Genomic DNA, 8,501 nt, shown 5'->3' on the forward strand with positions numbered 1-8,501 from the left:
ACCTTGACTGTGGATGGTCTAGTGACAGATCACAGATTTCAAGTCTCCAGATCTGTGGGGGAAAAATACATTTCTGTTGTTTTATGTCACTGTTTTAGCCATTTGTCATAGCAACCAGAGGAAATCAATTGCCCGGTCTTGGGAAATTCTCATGACAGTCCTGGGACCATCGCTGTTTCTGGCCATTGTCATGACACCCCTATCAGACCTTCAAGTTAGTGTCTGCACCATTTCTGCCTCTTGCCACTCCTCCGTCCCTTCTGGAGAGCTCTGTCATTCATAAGGCAGCCTTCTCCCTGTCACCCCCGCGTCCCCCCACTGCTTTGTCTTTTCTCTCTTCCTTCCAATGTTGAGGGGCAGGGATGTGGGTTTGCCCCAAGTGGGATAGGATCACAGAGGCTGCCGACTAGAGAGGGACCCCATTCTGACATTTGTCCTGCATGTTTTGCCTCTGGTGATGCATGCCCTCATCTTACAGCTCCGGGGTGGAGCACATACAGGGGCAGCATGCGCGAGGGCCTGGGTTCCGTCTCCAGATCTAGAAAAAACAAAGTTAGGGTTCTACACATGTGGGTTTAAAGGCGATACTCCATTATTATGTGTAATAGTTTTCTTGATTTATAAGAAATCAACACGTACTTGACGTCTTAGTTTGCTTGTCAGTAAAACACTGACCAAAAGCAGCTCAGAGAGGCAAAGGCCTTCTTTGGCTCAATATCATTATCTTAGTCCATCACTGAGGGACGTCAGAGCAGGCACCCTGAAGGAACGCTGCTTATTGGCATTCTTATACCACCCAGGACTGCCAGGCTAGGGACAGCACCACCCACAGTGGGCCCTCCTACATCAATTACCAATCAAGAAAATGACCCCACAGACTTGCCTGCAGGCCAGTCTGATGGAGGCAATTCCTCAGTTGAGGTTCCCTCTTCCCAAATATGTTTGGGTTTGTGTCAAATTGACAAAAACTAACCAGTGCACGTGATGAAGTTGCCTGAGAATCAGAGAGCTCAGTGGTGTGAGCCAGAGATTGCACCCCCCGCCCCCCAACACAGGCTCACAGGACAGCCCCTGGCTACTGGCTCCTCCTTGTCCAGGTGAGTAAGAGAAGGCCCACTGCTGTGGAGTTTGGTGGGACAAGGATAAGGACTCTGCTCCTCTGACCTAGGCCAAGTCCTGCTTGCTCACTCTGTGACCCAGGGCAAGTCACTTAACGTCTCTGAACCATTTTTTTCTCTTTTTATAAAACACAAATAATAACAATCATTCTGTTTGCCACACCAAGTGACTTTGTGGCCTTGGAGAAGTTAATGAGGCTTTCTGGACTCTGTTGATACCCCTGTGAGGTCAAACCAGGAAAGGACAGGCAAAGACTGAAAGGCACAGGCATTGTGGGGACAGCCCAGGGCCCTCAGTTTGTCCTTGACCGAAAGCCAAGGTTGGGGGCTTCCCTTGCTACACCCCACCTGGTAGTGGAATGAGCTATGTGGCTCTGCCTACCCCATGGCCAGTGACAAGGGCGCAGTACTCTTGTGGGAGGCTCTCTCACTTCCATGCAGCCAAGGCCCCCATCCCCTTCTCGCTGCCAATGTGAGAATGAGCATCCGCCGGCAGTCAGGGTGCTAGCGTCCATCATTTAACCAACACAGGCCAACCTGGCAGGGTGGGGACTTTCATGTCAAGCTTCCTAGCTGCAGGAACACGTTTGGCAGCTACCAGAGGATGGGAGCTCCTGAGAAACCTGGTGCCCCCAAGTCCCGGAGGCTGTTTCTCCACCTCCTTAGGATCTGATGTGGGATACTGCTGCACCCCGCCCAGCCCTGCCATGGGGCTCCAGGCACCTACAGGCTCTTTCATCCAGCAATTCCAAGAGTCTGTTGGCAGGGGCCAGCCCAGTAAAGCTGTTTTATGGAGGGAGCTTGGAGAGAAAGTGCCATATCCATGTCACAGTAGGTCAGGGATGTAGGTCTCAGACTGAGGTGAATGCACCCAGGCACACGGCAGTTGGCCTAGACTCTTTGGAGTGACCACGTCTTCCTCATCTCTGACCTGAAGCCTATTATAGTGCCGGGCTTCTAATAAATGCTCACTAAACACGGCTTCTAGACCTTCAGTCACCTGGCTCCCTGGCCCAGCCTTCAGGTGGCCTTGGATGCGGAGCCCCTATGGGCCTCAGTTGCACTCCCAAAGCCTTGCCCATGGCCTCTCCTAAGGCCAGGCCCTGGCTTGGGCTGGGCTGGGGCCTGGTTTGTCCTTTACCGTTTTCTCTGTTGATGAGATCTTGCCAATCAGTGTCAAGCAGGACCTAGTGACCAGATCAGGGTATTCCCAGGTGTACAAGGAGCCCCATAACCAGGCCTTTAGTACAACTTCAATAGCATATATATATATATATCATATATATATATATATATATATATATATATATATCATATATATATTTTAAAGTTCTCCCTCCAGGGCTAGGAAGTCGGCTCAGCCGGTAGAGTACTTGCCTTGCAAGCATGAGGACCCAGGTTCAAATCTTCAGCACCCACGTAAACCTGCTGACAGTCCCTTACTGGGGAGGCAGAGAGGAGGACCCCTGGGCTTTGCTGCTCAGCCAGCCGAGCTGAATCCATGGGCTCCAGGCTCACTGAGAGACTGTCTCAAAAAATAAAGTGGAGCAGGGCATGGTGATGCACACTTTTAATCCCAGCACTCAGGAGGCAAAGGAAGAAGGATCTCTGTGAGTTTGCAGCCAACCGGGTCTACAAAGTGAGTTCTAGGCCAGTCAGGGCCACATGGTGAGGCCCAGTATTTAAAAGAAAAAAGTGAAGAGTGATAAAGGAAGACATCTAATGTCAACCTCAGGCCTCCACAGGTATGTACACTGAAGTGCTTATGAGTGTGCATGTACATGAGTGGGTACAACACACACACACACATACACACACACACACACACACACAGTTGGTTTATTTATCTATTTATTTATTTATTTATTGATACTGTTTGGGGATCACCATTCAGCTCCCAAATACAGACTTATTCTTACTTATGAATGCCTGGCCTTAGCTTGGCTTGTTTCTAGCCAGCTTTTCTAACTTAAATTATCCCATTTCTCTTAACTACATTTTGTCTCTAGGCTTTTTACCTTTCTTTATTCTCTATATCTTTTTTCCCTCCTAACTCCGTGTTTGGCTGGGTGGCTGGCCCCAGTGTCCTCCTCCTCTCCTCCTTTTCTTGCCCCTCGCCTAGATTTCTCCTCCTATTTATTCTCTCTGCCTGGCAGCCCCGCCTGTCCCTCTCCTGCCTTGCTGTTGGCTGTTCAGCTCTTTATTAGACCAATCAGAGCTTTACATTTTTGTTTTTTTAGTAACACAGCTTTACAGAGTTAAACAAATACAACATATCTTTGCATAATTAAACAAATATCCCATAGCATAAACAAATGTAGCACATCTTAAACTAATATTCCACAACACACACATGTGCGCACACACACATTTTCCCTCCATAAAAATACTAAAAGTAAGGCCGGGCGGTGGTGGCGCACGCCTTTAATCCCAGCACTCGGGAGGCAGAGCCAGGCGGATCTCTGTGAGTTCAAGGCCAGCCTGGACTACCAAGCGAGTTCCAGGAAAGGCACAAAGCTACACAGAGAAACCCTGTCTTGAAAAACCAAAAAAAAAACCAAAAAAACTAAAAGTACAAATTACAATCATTTTAACATAAAGGCAAACATACTCCAAACTTGATTACATCCATTTCTTCTGTCTGATGATGATGATGATGATACTACTATTAATAATAGTAATAGTAAGTTGTTGTTTCCACAGACCTCTAAAACTTCATGGGTTCTGGCACAGTGGCCTACCCACACTTGAAGGATCAAAGGAGCTTCTTGAAAAGGTGCCCCAAATGTAGGAGGAGTGGCCAAGGGAGGAAGGGACTACAAGAGGGGACTGTAGGTGGAAGTTTCTGTCCTGCCTGCCAGTTCCCAAATATCTGACACAGAGGCTTAATATTAGTTATAAATGCTCAGCCAATAGCTCAGGCTTTTTTACTAACTAGCTCTTACATTTTAATTTAACCCATATTTCTTATTTACATTCTGCCATGTAGGCCGGGCGTTGGTGGCACATGCCTTTAATCCCAGCACTCGGGAGGCAGAGCCAGGTGGATCTCTGTGAGTTCAAGGCCAGCCTGGGCTACCACGTGAGTTCCAGGAAAAGGCGCAAAGCTACACAGAGAAACCCTGTCTCGAAAAACAAAAAACAAAAAAAAATTCTGCCATGTAGTGGTACTTTTATTAGCATGGCATGTTCATCTCCTGTTCCCTCTGCATCTGGCTGGTGACTCCAGACTCTGCCCTTTTTCCTCCCAGCATTCTCTAGTCTGGCTCTGCTGCCTAACCTTATTCTGTTCAGCTATTGGCCAGTCAGCTTCCTTATTAGCCAATGAAAGTAATCCATATTCATAGTATGCAAAAAGATTGTTCCACAACATTTCCCCCTTTTTGTCTAATTAAAAAGGAAAGTTTTAACTTTAACATATTCAAATTATATACAACAAAAACAATTATCAAGTAAGATTAGTTACAATATCCAATCCATTTGTATTTGGCAAAATTAGAGAAAACATTATCTATCTTATCTTGGTGAGTCTAAAGTTTTACATATAATTTACCTTTTTATCATAATTAAGGAAAACTATAATTATAACTATCTAGTCTTCAACTCCATTAAAGACCCCCAGAAGGATGAAATGTTACCTAATGACAGGGACATAAGGCCACCTGGACAGTCAACCCTAGGTTCTTCTGCAGCATTGGGGCATCCAAATCTGGCCTACAGGTCTAGTATATCTGACAGACAGTTCTGAGAGGCAGGGAATTTTGAAGGACTGTCCTACCTTGTCTTGGCAAAGTTTGGCAATTGTTGCCAGCTACAGGAATGTAGTAAGAATTTAGCTGAATATGATAAAGCTATACCTGGAAAATTTAAGGCATTCTTCTGGAGGAACCCAAATGTCAAGGTACATTTGGTATTATTCAGCTTTATTAATATATCAGCTGTCTTCTGCTATGAATTTCATGTGCACTCACAACTTCCCCAAGAACTTATAACAATGTATTTTACCTAGCGTCCTAGGCCAAAATGGCAAACAGTCTCCTGAATTAAGGTAAACAACCTTCGGGAGACACAGCCTAGGAGACAGCGCATGGCATAGCTTTGTTTCTTGTGCAACTGAAGCTCAGACCCTCCTTCCTCTCACAGCCCAAATGGCATCCCAGAGCACTTGACTCAGAACAAAAGGGTTTTTTGCATACCAGGTCCAATGTAGCTTTGAGACAGGCTTCCTAGCTCTGAGCAAAGTTACCCCACCCTGCCAGTATATGGCAGCATAGGAAAATAGAGGCAGTTTTATTTTAGTGACTTATAGACTCTTTTACCTAACCACCTGTCAGATTGTAGTTTAAGCACATTTATGATAGACTCATAACACTTCACCTAACCACTTATAAGAATATATTTTGAGCACATAAGTTCCCTTTCTGACTTATTCCAGGCCTTGTCTGACCCCACCTCCTCTATTCACTCCCCTTTTGGGTTGCAAATGAAGCTGACTCACTGCTCTTGTAGGGAGCTTGGAAGCTTGGCATTGTATGGTAAGAGTCAGGCTGCTGGTAAGACAGGGACCAGTTCCAGGAGAGGAAGGGGAAGGAGACACAATGGAGACAAACCGAGGATGAAGAAGAGTTAGAGTTATGAGAGGACAGGGGGAGAAAGGACAGAGAGGAGCTAAGTATAAGTACAGAAGAGAGGCCGGGTGGTGGTGGCATACACCTTTAATCCCAGCACTTGGGAGGCAGAGCCAGGCTGATCTCTGTGAGTTCGAGCCCAGCCTGGTCTACAGAGCGAGATCCAGGACAGGCTCCAAAGCTACACAGAGAAACCCTGTCATGAAAACACAAATCACAAAACAAAAACAAAAAAAAAGAACAGAAAAGAATCTATAAAGAGAAAACTGACTCAGAAAAATAAAGAGTATGAACTAAAGAGTTTCATGTACATAGACTCATTTAATATTGTCAAAGATTAGATTATCAGCTGGTCATAGATTCTCCCTGGACCCTGGGAGAGGGCTATCCGAGGGGCTGGACCCCTGTAGACCCCGATAGGCAGTCACCTCTCTTTTGTGTCCTGCTGGTCCAGTTTGAACAGTATCTGTTAGCAAATGAGGCAAGGGCAGTTTCTTTGCCCACATGCCTAGCTTTTGCCATAAAGAAAACAAATTCCAGGCTGGAGAGATGCTCTCCCAGTGGTCCTGAGTTCAATTCCCAGCAACCACAGGGTGGCTCACAACTACCTGTAATGAGATCTGGTGCCCTCTTCTGGCATGCAGGTATACATGCAGGCAGAACACTGTATACATAATAAATAAATCTTAAAAAAAAAATTAAAAAAGAAAAGAAAACAAGCTCCATATGGTTTTCTGATGCCCATCATCTTCTCTGAAGTATATCAGTGCCACCAGGAGCAGACATGTCTCATGTTAAGAAAAGCCTAAGTTATTGAAATATTTTACATGCCATAGGGGACAGCTCAGTTATAGACAGTTGTGGAAGGAGTAAGCCCACTGAAGATAGCTTGCAGAAGCTCCCTCAGCCCCATCCTGGCCCTGCTGCTGAGACCTCCACCTTGTTCCTTTGTCCCTTTGGTGACCTGGGAGGTCCCAGCATAAGCCAATCCCCTAGCCCCAGCAAATTTCCATCCCTACCCTCCAGGCTGCAGCTAGTTGGCCTCAGTTTTTCTACCAACAGAATGGGGATAGCACTTCCCTCCTTTTCCTCACAGGTGGCTATGGAGACAGAGTGGCAATGTGAAAGTCCTCAATGGCTTGGGGAGAGAGATCCATGGGGGCTGAGGAGGTTCCGGATTATCTTAGCAGTGTTGTTATATGCATGTTCAGCCTGCTTCCCTGAGCAAGGATGAGCATGTGAGAGCCCTGCTTCCCCAGCATCCAACACAGGAGGAGCATTCTATACTAAGCCCCTAGAGTGTTCCCCAAAAAGCACAAAGGGCCAGAGGTCTCCTGTTTATGATGAGGGCATTCCGATCTGGGACCCCAGGAAATTTGTGCCCATCACATCCTCACACTGCCCCTGTTTCCTGAGAGACGGTACTTCCTGCTAGCCTGAGTCCTCCAGGTGTAGGGAGGCTGGGTGGCTGGCCTTTCTGTCACAGAATACCATAGGGCAGGGCTGCAGAAGCCAGTGTGGCCATATGTTCAGCCAGTCAGTCCTCTCTGCTAACACCATCTACTCAAGCTTTGCCCAGGGGGACTGTAGACAGCATGACTTGCAGTTGCCATACAAGACCTCCAGGTGGCCAGGGACTCCAGGCCTTGGGGCTCAGTGGCCAGGAGCTACCAGCTGGAGAGGGAGGGCTTACCACTGTTGGAGGGTGTGGGGCTGACATATGTCAGTCTTACCTGCCATCTCTCTTTCCCACTGATGGACAAGATCAGCCATGCAGGCCCCAATGGTTCCTGCAGTCCCTGACCTTTTACCCCTCTCCTGTAGTCCACAACACTCCAGGCTCCTTTCTTCCCTTTTCTGTTCCCCCTTCCCACTCCGCCCACCCCCCCACCTCCCATCCTCTTCTTGGGAGGTCTAGGCAGCTTTGCTAGGGAGCCTGGGCCAGGGGCGCTAGGGAAGCAGGGGCCAAGGTGGCTGTGGTTATTCATCAGAAAGGCCCTGCCCTGTTCCCAGGACATTCTCCTTAGATCCTAGATCCCCTTCCTGTAGCCCTCCCCAGACTCAAAACAGTTCCATGGTGAGATCAAATGAGGGCTTTGTCTCCCTCTTACCGCTCTCCCACCTTATTCCTTTGAGGCAGGGTCTCTCCCGGACACCTAGAGCTAGTGCTTCTCAGCTAGTCGGCAGCCAGCAAGCCCCAGCAATCTTCCCCTACACGGCTGGGGTTACCGGCCCACTCCCAAACTGTGACCAGCTCGTATTTATTTGTGCACTGTGTAGAAGTGACTTGTCTTCTCACACACCCAGATGAGGCACCAGGTCTCATTACACAAGGTTGGTGAGCCACCATGTGGTTGCTGGGAATTGAACTCAGGAAGAGCAGTCAGTCCTCTTAACTGCAGAGCCAACAGCTCTTATGGGGGTGCTGGGATCCAGTCACAGGTCCTCCTGGTTTGCATAGTAAGCACTCTTAACCACTCAGCCATCTCTTTAGCCCAAGGGGTCTTATTATTATGCTGTCCTTTTCCTCAACACTCTGGGGCATTTCTGCAGCTCCCTAAAGGCTCTCCTTCCTGGTCTCCTCCAGCGGTCACCATGCCCTCAACCGAGATCTTCCCTTGAGCATAGACTTCATCTAGTCATCACCCCTACCCACACACACATACACACGCACAATTCCTTATCATCTGGGATCAAGTCTGTGACTTAGAAGGTCCCCTGTGCCCCATTCACTCTCATAGTCCCCCTCTTTCTT

This window comes from Peromyscus californicus, unplaced genomic scaffold, assembly GCF_007827085.1.
Source record: "Peromyscus californicus insignis strain IS unplaced genomic scaffold, ASM782708v3 Scaffold_20__1_contigs__length_68692818, whole genome shotgun sequence".
Classification (NCBI taxonomy): Eukaryota; Metazoa; Chordata; class Mammalia; order Rodentia; family Cricetidae; genus Peromyscus; species Peromyscus californicus.